Source organism: Stegostoma tigrinum, chromosome 24, assembly GCF_030684315.1.
Source record: "Stegostoma tigrinum isolate sSteTig4 chromosome 24, sSteTig4.hap1, whole genome shotgun sequence".
NCBI classification, from domain to species: Eukaryota; Metazoa; Chordata; class Chondrichthyes; order Orectolobiformes; family Stegostomatidae; genus Stegostoma; species Stegostoma tigrinum.
The window spans coordinates 43,797,587-43,810,671 of NC_081377.1; the positions used below are offsets into that span (position 1 = coordinate 43,797,587).

General features: G+C 41.1%; 1 pseudogene; it reads left to right on the forward strand.

The window, feature by feature from the left end:
* Positions 1 to 1,849: 1,849 nt before the first annotated feature.
* The window catches only part of LOC125465005 (S-adenosylmethionine decarboxylase proenzyme-like), a 75,320-nt pseudogene continuing 64,084 nt past the window's right edge, over positions 1,850 to 13,085 (forward strand).

A 13,085-nucleotide genomic window follows, 5' to 3' on the forward strand; every position in this document is an offset into this window, starting at 1 on the left:
CGTGTCAGAGATGAACGTCTGTCTGGAATTTGCACTGTGTGGTGCTCTGGTTTCCTCCCACAGTCCAAAGGTATGCAGGTTAGGGTGGATTGGCCATGCTAAATTGCTCAAAGTGTCCAAGGATATGTCAGCTAGGCAGATTAGCCATGGGAAATGTGGGGCTATGAGTTACAGTGGGGCTGGATCTACGTGGGAAGGTCTTCAGAGGGTCAGATTGGACTTGATGGGTAGAATGACCTCCCTCCACACTGTAGGGGTTCTGTGATTCTATATTAAAAGGAAAAGACAGTGTTGGACATTCAAGAACTAAAACGAGGAGGCATCGTCTGAGAATTGTGGCCAGGCTGTTCAGGAAAGACATTAGGAAGCACTGCTACACACAAAGGGTGGGAGAGGTTTGGAACTCTCTTCAACAAATGGCGGTGGATGCTGGATCAGTTGTTAATTTTAATTCTGAGAGAGATACATTTTTGTTAAGCAAAGGTATTAAGGGATATGGGCCAAAGGCCACAGATCAGCCATGAACTCATTAAAGGTAGAGTCGGCTAAATGGACTGAATGGCTGGAGTTCTAATGGGTTTATGAACTGTGAATGATGAGCAAATCTTAGGCTGGACTCAGAACCATTTTTACGGGTAAATTTAGGAAGTGTTGGTAACTTGAACAATACCATGCTCTATGATACACTGAATATATTTTTAATTCAATTATTAAGGTTTGGGTTTTGTTTAGAAAAGTAAGTAGTCTTAATTTTTAAATTGACTTATATTGTGAAAGCGTGCAGATATATGAGAGTGTTTTATGCAGTGGATACTCCAGTGACTTTGCTGAGGTTTGCTAAATAAGGGTGAATCTTCGAATCCCTATAGTATGAAAACAGGCTATTAGGCCCATCAAGTCAGCACCAAACCTCCAAAGATCATCCAACCCAGACTCATCCCACCGTATCCCATAGCCCCACATTTACCATGGCTAACCCAACTAGACTGCACATCCCTGGATACTACAGGCGATTTGACTGTGGGAGGAAACTGGAGCACATGGAAGAAACCCGCGCAGACACGGGGAGAATGTGCAAACTCCACACAGACAGTTACCCAAAGCTGATCCCTGGAGCTATGAGGCAGACAGTGCTTCACTAGTGAAGGGGGTTATACCCATGTCAGCCATTTAGGTGAGCAAGGGACAATGATGCAGATGATGTAAGGCAATGAAAAAAAAACAAAAATGGAAATTATGGGAGAAACTTAGCAGGTCTGGCAGCATCTGCGGGAAGAAAGCAAAGTTGACATTTTGACTCTTCATCAGAACTGAAGTTTCTCCAGCAATTTCTGTTTTAGTTTCAGTTCTCCAGCATCCACAGTTCTTTGTTTTATGAAAAGAAAGAAAAATGACTTTTTTAAAAAACTTTCAGCATTTCTTGGATAAACGTACAAGAGTGCACAGAGCTGTTTTCACGCAAATGTTATGAAGGAGACAAAATGAAGTTCCGGAGTTTGACAACTCAGGATCAAGAACAGAAGTTGCTGGAAAAGCTCAGCAGGCCTGACAGCATCTGTGAAGAAAAAAAGATCAGAGTTAACGTTTCAGATCCGGTGAGCCTTCTTCAGAACAGCAGACCCGAAACGTTAACTCTGATTTTTTTTTCTTCACAGATGCTGTCAGACCTGCTGAGCTTTTCCAGCAACTTCTGTTCTTGTTCCTGATTTACATTATCCACAATTCTTTCGGGTATTTATTTGGTATTTGACAACTCAACATGGAAGAATGGGGAGACTACAACTCCCAGGGTACACCTCAAAGACAAGCCCCCAACATCCAGCTTTCATCATCCCCGTCTGAAGACCACGCTGTCACTTCACTGTTGCTCAATTCACAGACGGACGGAGACATCACCCAACCGGGTTCTTGCACCGTTTACATTAGCAGCACCACAGACACACACACACTCATCAAATTACCTGAAGGGAGAGATGTAATTCGCCATGGAACACGCTGCTCACTTTGTTGAAGGCACCGAGAAGCTGCTGGAGGTGTGGTTCACTCGGCCGGATGAAACTAAAGGCTCAGGAGATCTCCGCTAACATCCCCAGGTACAAGCAATGAAGCAGCGACGGGAAAAAAGGCAGAAGCAATCCATTTGGGAATATCTATTTATACATAATTGCACACACAGCACTTGGCCAAAGTACATAGCATGGCTGCTCTGAAATATTAAAACGAATTTGGTAGCTGCCTACGGCTGCACGTCAACCCAATGGGGGAGGGAGTGTAGGAGGAGCAAGTTACAGGAGGTGACCATGTACTTGAAATCTGTAGATTAATGAATCGTATCCAGTGCTCGCTTCCAGAGAAACCATCTGGCAGCGCAATTTTAACACGGAAACATAAAAAAAAATCAACAACAAATCGTCCAATATTCCTGATGATTTCCACAAACCAACCCCTCAAACTCGTTTGTCAGCTGTAACTCACATAATGTCATCCTTAAAGAGTTTTAACTTTATCTCCGAAAATTAGAGATGAAGTAAGAAGGTGGCTCATTTCCTAAAACCAGGTCGGATTACAGTGTAAAAGCACCAGACTTCCAATTAGTTTGATGTCAGAACTTTGTGCCTTATTTAATAATGTATTGAGATAATCTTGTCTCCAACCCAACAGCCACACCCCAAAAAAAGACAGAAACAACATCAAATTCTGGTCTGAAAACAACAAACGCTGGAATTCTCCAGCATTTTTTTTGATGTTTTCAGTACAGATCCCAGCATCTGCAGTAATTTGTTCCTACATCATATTCTGGTCATTTCGAGGACCCGGTTTTGCTGTTGGTTCTGTCACCGTGCTGGAAGGGGATGGCAGGAGTGTGCTCAGTCCCTCGGGAAAATGTTGTCCCAAACAATTCATCTGTAATATTGTTTAAAATGTCAGTTCCAGGAAACGCGCTTATTCTTCACATGGTTTGGGTCGGCGTTCAGCAGTTTTTTTGTTTGAATAACGACGTAGCCCTTTGCAGTCTGCAGACTTCCATCCACACAAAAAAAACTTCCAATCCTGGCTGAGGAAACGGCGGCGGGAGTCGGGGTGGGAAATGGCAGGAGTTACTTTCCTACGGACCAGAGACAAATCACTAGCGTTTCAGAGAAGTGGTGTCTTTGTTTGGCTGCCTAGGATCAGTTTGCTTGCTGCTTTCATTGAAGTGTTTGGAGAAAGTGTTGTTGCTGATTTAATAAATACTTTTTATAATTAAGAACATGTTCGAATCTGCAGATTAAAGAGTTTCAAAATATTGTAAAGGATGACAGAAACCTTTTTGATTGCTTGAGAATTGAACCAGCCATTTAATCAAGTCTACTTATTAAATTAAATCTACTCATGTCCAAATTTAGTGAAAGCAGATGATATTAAGTACGTTACCCATTACAGAGAACACGGTTGCACTAGAGCGATTATTAGGTAATGTCAGTAAGCTAGCGCGTCCTTGTTACAAACATACTGACTATTAATATTAATATCGCGTCCCCCAGCAGGCTTGTTAAAAATACAGCACACATTGTCGCCGGGCCATTTCCTAACAATGCTTTTACGAACACTGTGCGCGGTTATAATTAGGAGCAAAGCGCATTATCTCAATCAACGTTTACAGAAACAGTTAGGCCGGCCTCATGTTTTAAAGGGAAGGTTGTGGTTGTAACATTCGGAATGCTCCCTAGCTTCTGCCCAATCAGCTTCACGGCAACATGTCCCAAGCTGATAAGAGTTATTCTGGGAAGCATGTCAAATATTAAACCGTCAGCAATGGCACACTTGATCCAGAACGTCTTATTATTTAAAAAAGACACATTTACCAAACTATTTTCAAGCAGGAGTTGGATGAATTTCTTAGGGCTAAAGGGATCAAAGGGTATGTGGGAGTGGGGTAATTGGGAACAGGAAGTGAGTTGGATGATCCACCATGATCATATTGATTGGCACAGCAGGATCGAAGAGCCGAATGGCCTACTACTGCTCTCATTTTCTGGAGTAAGGGGCATTTTCTGAGAATTAGGGCCAGACCCGTCAGGAGAGATGTTAGAAAACACTTCGACACACAAAGGGTGGGAGAGCTTTGGGACTCTCTTGCATAAATGGTAGTTCATGTTGAGTTAGTTGTAACTTTTAAATCTGAGATAGTTTTGTTAGGCAAAGGCATTGAGATACGGACCAAAGGCTGGGTTATGGAGTGAAACTATAGATCAGCCATGATCTAATTGAATGGTGGAACAGGCTCCAGGGCTGAATGACCTAATCCTATCTCTATGCACCTATGTTACAGTAAGAATAATTAATGCACTATATTATCACAAGAGAATTTTTCCAAACTCAGATTTTTGTTTGGAGATACTTCAGATTTCACCTTTTTTTCTGTTAAAGCATAATCAATTTTAGAAAGTGAATATCCATTGTTTAAAAATGTCCAGATAGTAATCGTTACATTATTCTCATCAATTCCCAGTTAAGGAAATAAGGTTCTGCTCCTGCGCACTGACTGGTGAGCAGAGCTGGGAATGGTCAGTGTGTGAAAATTGGAAAGGAACAGAGCACATCTGTTGCTCATGTTCCTGTCTCCTCCCAGTTAGAGGATGCTGTGTATTCAACTGGGGTGAGCTTACAGGTGAAGAATAGCCACTGAAGGGTTGCTCAGGACAGCCAGTGAAGAAAAAGCAGAGAGAAAAACCTTGCGTGCTGTGCGGGAATGAATTACAAACCACATTTCTATTGTCTACTCTTTAATGGAACCAAAAATCTTTACACATTCAGGAAAACTGGATAGATGACCATTTTACTGTATTGAAATTCATCTTTAAAAAATCTGCCCTCCTCATCAGAGCAAAATTCATGAGTTGCATAAATGGGAAAATGATAAGATAACCTACTTTCCATATTAAGCAGATGTTCACCTGCACATCTGCCAATGTAGTATACTCTATCCACTGTACCCGGTGTGGCTTCCTCTACATTGGGGAAACCAAGCGGAGGCTTGGGGACCACTTTGCAGAACACCTCTGCTCAGTTTGCAATAAACAACTGCACCTCCCAGTCGCAAACCATTTCCACTCCCCGTCCCATTCCTTAGACGACATGTCCATCATGGGCCTCCTGCAGAGCCACAATGATGCCACCTGAAGGTTGCAGGAACAGCAACTCATATTCCGCTTGGGAACCCTGCAGCCCAATGGTATCAATGTGGACTTCACAAGCTTCAAAATCTTCCCCTCCCCCACTGCATCCCTAAACCAGCCCAGCTCATCCCCTCCCCCCACTGCATCACTATACCAGCCCAGCACATCCCCACCTCCCCAACCTGTTCTTCCTCTCACCTATCCCTTCCTCCCACCTCAAGCCACACCTCCATTCCCCACCTACCAACCTCATCCCACCTCCTTGACCTGTCTGTCCTCTCCGGACTGACTTATCTCCTCCCCACCTCCCCACCTATACTCTCCTCTCCACCTATCTTCTCCTCTATCCATCTTTGGTCCGCCTCCCCCTCTCTCCCTATTTATTTCAGACCCCTCTCCCCATCCCCCTCTCTGATGAAGGGTCTAGGCCCGAAACGTCAGCTTTTGTGCTCCTGAGATGCTGCTCAGCCTGCTGTGATCATCCAGCTACACACTTTGTTATCTAAGTTAACCTACTGTTACCTTTGACGGATCACTCACACTGGCCAGGTGCAAAAGTGTTAGGCAAATGTGTGTCAGGGCTGCTTTTGCATTAATGTCATCCTTATATGTTTGCTCAACTCCCATAACCTGAAGCACCTTTTTACTGCAAATATTTAAAGAAATGTGAATATTTGTCATTAGTCATTCCTACTTGATGATGTTATTTACAATTTGATGTTAGCACAAGTGACATCAATTGATTAGTGTGGCTAAAATAATAGCTTGTCCACTCATTATACATTAGGTTTAAAGCTGATGAAACCTGATGGCAAAGCTGATTGCAATGAACCAGAAATCATAATTATCTTTCGCCTCAGAATTTATTTTTGATCCACCAATTTCAGCGTGTCATTTTCGTGGGTGATTACACATTACACTATTACAACATGCCATTACAGATAACAGAGCTTGACAGAATTAATCTAGTAGTAAGCTCTTCCTGTTCTCAAAAAACAGTTACTGTGACTGGACAGGTAGTCACAATGAAGATGATACTGAAGCTTCCTTGTCAGTAACTGCTACCATCTTCCATATAAAATAAATTTGAATGGAACAAGCTGCTGGATAATTTGCATTGTTTGGTTGTCAGTGTGACAAGAACAGACTGCCAAGATGTTTACGTGCTCAGGTAAGTGACAGCTTTGGGATTTAATACTCTACTGATTGTGGACTCTTCTAAGGACCCATTAAATCAGTTGTTTGATGTTGTTAATCTTCATTATTGAAAACAAAAACTAGCTGGGTCTTCTTTTACACACTTGTTTCAAAGAAAACTTGAGCAGTTGTCATAAAAGTGTAGGACACGTTTTAATTTTAACAAAGTTATACTCACTTATTAACTTCTTTCACGAACATTATAAAGAATGCATCTCTTTCAGGAGTCAAACATTTGAAAAGTCGTCATATAGGAATGTGGAGATCTTTTAAAAGTGACTTGCTGTACTCATTAAATTATAATAGGAAGACAGAGGGTTGTAATTTCCAGAGTCAAACATTGAAGAATTATGCAATAGAATGAATTGCTCTGCTTTCCTACTGGTCTCCAGAGCCCATTGTAACTTCCTGTTATGATGAGAACTGAGTGATTAATAGCAAAAGATTGTAAGTTTCACAGGAGGAATGTAGGATACTGCATTGGCTCCAGGCATTGTTTGTGTACCCAAGGCTGTTCTATTATAGGGAAGACACTTTTAAACCATTTACAACTAAAAACCTGGACTCATGATTTATTTTAGAAACTTAGGCTGCATTTTGCACATGTGGAAAAGCAAAATATTCTATTTGTTTGCTCCTTATGAACTAAATTTTTTGTATAATACATTAAATTTGAGGGTGATATACATCATGCTTGAAGCTCAAAAAACAGGAATAATACTTTTCTAATTGATTTAATTAACCATGTATTAATTTAGAAAAACAACATTCCTTCTGCCTTCCTTTTAAAAGAAATCAAGGAATGTTATGTCTAAGTTTGCTCAGTCGATGTAAACACCTCAAACCAGCTCTGCTTTGAAGGCAACTGCATTCTTACATAGTATTTCATATATTCACAAACTCATGGAAGGAGAAAAAGGATTTCCAAATTGGTCTCCTCATTTATTTGTTCTTCGAAATTGTGCTATTTTCCCCAGTTTGTTATTTTAGCAGTGACTGCATTGACAGGACTCTTGCATCTGCATCAGATGTAGTGGTTGAGAAGACCTGAGACCAAAATCTAAAATAGTATTCCAGTGCAGTGCTGAGGGAGCGTTGCACAGTGGAGGTGCTGTCTTTTGAGTGAGGCATTAAACTAATATTTGTATCTGCCCCCCTCTGGAGAATGTAAAATATCTCACAGCACTATTTCGGAGAACAACAGTGGAAATATCCCCATTGCTTGACCAAATATTTATCCTTTAATCAGTATCACAAAAGTAGACTATCTAGCTATTAGCATATTGCTGTTTGTGGGGGTTTCCTATGCGCAATGGGCTGCTATGTTTCTACATTACAAAAGAGACTATACTTTAAAACCGCTTCATTGGCTAAAAAGCTTTTGAGACATCCACAAGATCATAAGATATAGGAACAGAATTGATCATGACTGACACATTTGTCCATGCCATTCCCCTGCCTTCTACATGTAACCCCTGAGTGCCGTACTAAACGAGAACCTAGCTATCTCTGCCTTAAATACACTCAATGACTTGGCCTCCACAGGCTTCTTTGGCAATGAGTTCCACAGATTCCTCACTCTCTGGCTGATGAAATTCTTCCTCGTCATCTCAATTTTAAAAAGTTTTCCCTTCATTCTGAGGCTGCGCCCTCAGGACTGATGTACTGATCATTAAAGACTCCTGCATAAATGCGAAGTATTCTTTCTTGAAAGCCTCATACATGTTCCCTACAATCTATTCTCCAGGTAAAGTAAATGTAATCAGTCGAATCTTTCTGTGTAACCCTGGGCTTAATTGAAATGAAGATCACGAAAGCTACCAGGTGGGAAGGTGGGTGTCACTTACAATAAACCTTAATATCTTAATCATTCAGAGATAATGGGAACTGCAGATGCTGGAGAATTCCAAGATAATAAAATGTGAGGCTGGATGAACACAGCAGGCCAAGCAGCATCTCAGGAGCACAAAAGCTGACGTTTCGGGCTCTCTGATGAAGGGTCTAGGCCCGAAACGTCAGCTTTTGTGCTCCTGAGATGCTGCTTGGCCTGCTGTGTTCATCCAGCCTCACATTTTATTATCTTAATCATTCATTTATTTTTAAAGGCTTATTATGATAGCTACAGCAACTAATCACATCATTTTATGTTTTCAAACTGTTTTCTTGATTCTTGATTGCGTTGAATATCAAATAAAAAACAATTGGGAGATGGAGTTTAATTTAGATAAATGTGAGGTGCTATATTTTGGAAAGACAAATCAGGGCAAGACTTATACACTTAACGGTAAGGTCCTGGGAAGTTGCTGAACAAGGAGACCTTGCAGTGCGTGTTCAAAGTTCCTTGAAAGTGAAGTCCCAGGTATACAAGGTAGTTAAAGAAGGCATTTGGTACGCTTGCCTTTATTGGTCAGTGCTTTGTGTACAGCAGTTGGGAGGTCACACTGCGGCTGTATAGGACATTGGTTAGGTCACTTTGGAATACTGCACTCGGTCCTTTTCTCCCTCCTATAGGTAAGATGTTGTAAAACTTGAAAGGGTTCAGAAAAGATTAGGGAGGAAGTTGCCTGGTTTAGAGCTTTGACCTATAGGGAGAGACTGAATATGCTGGGGCTATTTTCCCTGGAGCATCGGAAGCTGAGAGGTGATCTTATTGAGGTTTATAAAATCATGAGGGGCATGGATAGGCTGAATAGTAAAGAATTTTTTCCTAGGGCAGGGGAGGCTAAAACTAGAGGGCATAGGTTTGAGGTGAGGGAGGAAAGATTTAAAAGGGACCTGAGGGGTAACTTTTTCACACAGGGGGTGGTGGGTGTCTGGAGTGAGCTGCCAGAGGAAGTGGTGGGGGCTGGTACAGTTACAATGTTTAAAAGGCATCTGGATGGAAATTTGAATAGGAAGGGTTTAGAGGGATGCGGGCCAAATGCTGGCAAATGGGACTGGATTAATTTAGGATATCTGGTTGGAATGGATGAGTTGGACTGAAGGGTCTCTTTCCGTGTGGTATAACTCTATATTTTTGTATTCTTTCATGTGACAAAGGAGTCACTGCCAAGTCCAGCATTTGGTGTCCTTCCCCAATTGTCCTTGAACAAGATGGCTTTCCTCAGCCTCTAGGAGAAACAATAAGAAACAAATAAATGATTCTACCTCATCTCCTCAAATATATATACAGCGCAGCCATACTATGTCAAAATTAATTCTCCAATGTTTTCCCTGCCCATCTCTTGCTGTGCAACACCAGACCTATGCTTAATTTGTGTTTTTCGGATTTCCCTAAATTACAAGGCAATAATGGACTCCGAGACTGCACAAGTGTCATTTTGTGTATCACTCGAATAGATTATCAGTCCCAAAATTGTTCTAATTAATGTTCCCTAATACAATGTTAGAGACGTACACTGGGGCATACAAACAGGAGATTCTGCCTCTAGCTGTGAATACTAATATTTTGTTTCTAGGCTTTAAAGACATATTCCAAAATTGGATGGAAAAGAAATTCTCACACATACAGCTTTCCAATTGGAATTCAGCTCATGGGAAAAAGAACTTCTCTCGAAACAGCTGGCATCTCATTTAATCACAACGGAGGCAGTCTCGAACAGCAATCTGAAGGCCCAGTGGTTTTAATTTTAACAATCTATTGCTCATTTTCTCCTGTCCTCCTCCCCACCATACAATTTTGCTGTCACAGTCCCCCTCCACCAGAGTGCATCACTTAAATCTCTCTGCCCCCGCATTCCCTCCCCACTGAGTGTCCACTTCCTAGCTAGGAGGGGACACTGATCATCCATTCCACATCCTACATTGCCTATGAGTAATGCCATGGGAGATTGTTTAATTAACAATTAAAATGAATTCAGTAAGTGAGAAGAAGATGGATTTAATGGTGCATCTTGTGCCTTAGTTCCAGTGTACCTAAAGGGACTGTGGGCACTAATTAGGTTTTTGTTGTGATACAACAAACATTTTCTTCAACTAATAAATATAGTGGCCATAATTATATTATGATGTGGTGTCAGTCCATGAAAAATTTATCGAAATCACTGTCGCTTACAGCAAAGTTTTAGATCCGCACACTGGGGAACAAATTGCACACTCATCAGAGTTTGAATCATGGATTTTGTGCATTTAGCCAGTTTAAGTAATTCCTCAGAAAAACAATCATTTTTACATCTAATGAACTTTTGTAGGGATTAATGGGAATGGAAATGGGTAAAAAATGTATCTGCTGTGTGAAATTAAGAGCTAAGATTTAAAAAATAGAGGCATCCTATGAAAGGCTTTCACCTTACACTCATCAGGACAGATGCAAGAATGCCAAATTTCAAAGAGAACAATTTTGATTGATACAGCATCAGGGATGGGAGTTGATTGGTTGATTGTGAACTCTGATTGCTAAGGCATTATCATGGGGTTTGCACCCAAGAACAGTTAACCCCAAATTTCAATTTAAATTTATCAAATGCAAGTCCATTCCTATCGACCCAATTTATTGAACAATCTCAAATACGCCAAAAATTGCACTCATGAGCAATTTAAGAGATCAGTTTGGTTTGCAAAGTGGCTGAGTAACACCTGCTAGAAGCTATGTATACTCATATACATAGAAAATGGGAGCCCTGTTGCCTGGTGCATGTTCCATGGCACATCTTGACCAATTAGAGTCAACTTTAAACCTCAAAAGGAATAGTGACATTTGTCTACCGAGCCTACATTTTCAGTCCAAAGATGTGCAGCTTTGGTGGACTGCCAATGATAAATTGCCCCATAGTGTTCAGGGATGTGTAGGTTAGGTGCATTAGCCATCGGAAATGCAGGATTACAGGATTAGGGTGAGGGATGGGTGGGATCTTTTCAGAGAGTTGATACGGTCTTGTGGAGCTGAATTGTCGGGTTTCTATGATTCTATGAAACCACATCCAGACCCCTATGCGCCCCCCCATGCCGTTTGCATCAATTCTCCTAAGTTAATTCACGCCCCGACCCCATCCCTCAAAATCATGTAATCAGTATTTGTGGAACACATAGACGTGGTCTTTCAAATGGTCCTTAAAAAACAACTTTGCCATAGTTTACTGCTAAATTCTACCATTTCATATAATAATGATTCACAATTCTACCAAGCAAAAATTGCTTTGTTTCCTGTTTTCCCCTGACACTTTTAACTTTCACATTCAAGTAGTTTACTTGTTTTTTTTCACTACCAGTGAGCATTGAATACACAGTTTTAACAACCTAGTCATCGATACAACCAAATCTCCTCGCTGCTGTTACCTCAAGCACTTTGCTACTTAACATGTAATCAATATTTTCAGTTCTTCTATGGAATTTCAGCATTTTTCTGTGGTATATTCCGTTTGCCATCTCTCTGATTATTACCTTACCCTATTCAATTCCCTTTTGGACATCACAGTGCTTAGCATCAACTTGCCCTTATCCATAAAACTGGCAATCTTTGAGAAATTCTCTGCTCCTTTTCATTTGTAAAGATTCTGGAAATGAATTTCTTATTTAACTATGCCTGGTGTTGAATAGTTTGTCTATTCTGATCAAATAAGCCCGAAAGGCCTTTTGAAGTATTTTGGTTAAAGGCTTGGCAATGTCAGGAAGAAATTATCTCAGGTCTACATCAGTTGGGAGCAGCATTCTCTTCCCAGGATTGATAAAGAAAAGAAATACCCACATTAAATCACGGAGGGAGGCTATTCAGCCCATTGTTCCTGCACGAGCTCTTCAAATTAGGATCATTAACCCAATGCCATACCCTTGCTCACCATTTCTATCCACATAGCATTCTGATGCCCCTCAATTGAACCTACCTCCACCACATATCCAGGCAGCACATTCAGCCTAACTAACTGCTGCGTAAAGAAGTTTTTTTCTCACCCCATCCTTGCTTGCACATCACTTTAAATCTGTGCTCTCTTATTCTTGTATTTTAGAAGCAGTTTTTCCGTAACTACTCTGTCCAGCCCACATATGATTTTGAAGATCAGAAGAAGATCCTTCTCAGCTTTCTCTCCAAAGACACCAGTCCCAACTTTCTCAGTCTCCCCCACCCCACAGCTGAAGTTCTTTGCCCCGGAACCATACTTGTAAATTGCATCTGTACTCTCTCCAATGTGGTGTGGTGCCCACAACTGTCCACAGTATTGCAGCTGAGGTCTAACAAACATCTTGTGCTTATTGGCATAACTCTTTACTACCACATGTTATCCAAAACACTTCACAGCTAATGACTGCTTTTATAGAAATATGCAATTGCTGTTAAGTTAGGCAGTGAAGGAACTGCTTTCAGTAATTCTTGCATTTCCATAGTGCCATTCCTGCCTTCAGAACATCACAACGTGCTTCACAGCCAATGAAATATTTCTGAAGTGTAATCATTGTTGTAATTGAGAATCTGTGGTTAGTAATTTGCACACTGCAAGATCCCATAAACAGAAATGTGCTGCTGATCAGCTAATCAGTTTAAGTGATGTTGATAGAGGGATAGATGTTGGTCAGGATGCTGGCGAGAATGCTTCTGCTTTTTGAAATATTGTCATAGGATCTTTTATAGCCACTTGAGAAGACAGAAGACACTTGATTAACTGTTCATCCAAAACCCAGCATTATTGTCAGTGTTGCACTGGATTGTCAGCTGTGATTTTGTATTCAAGTCTTAGAGTGGGATTAGAACACAATGCCTTGTGACACAGAGGCCAGAGTGCAACCATTTCCATATAG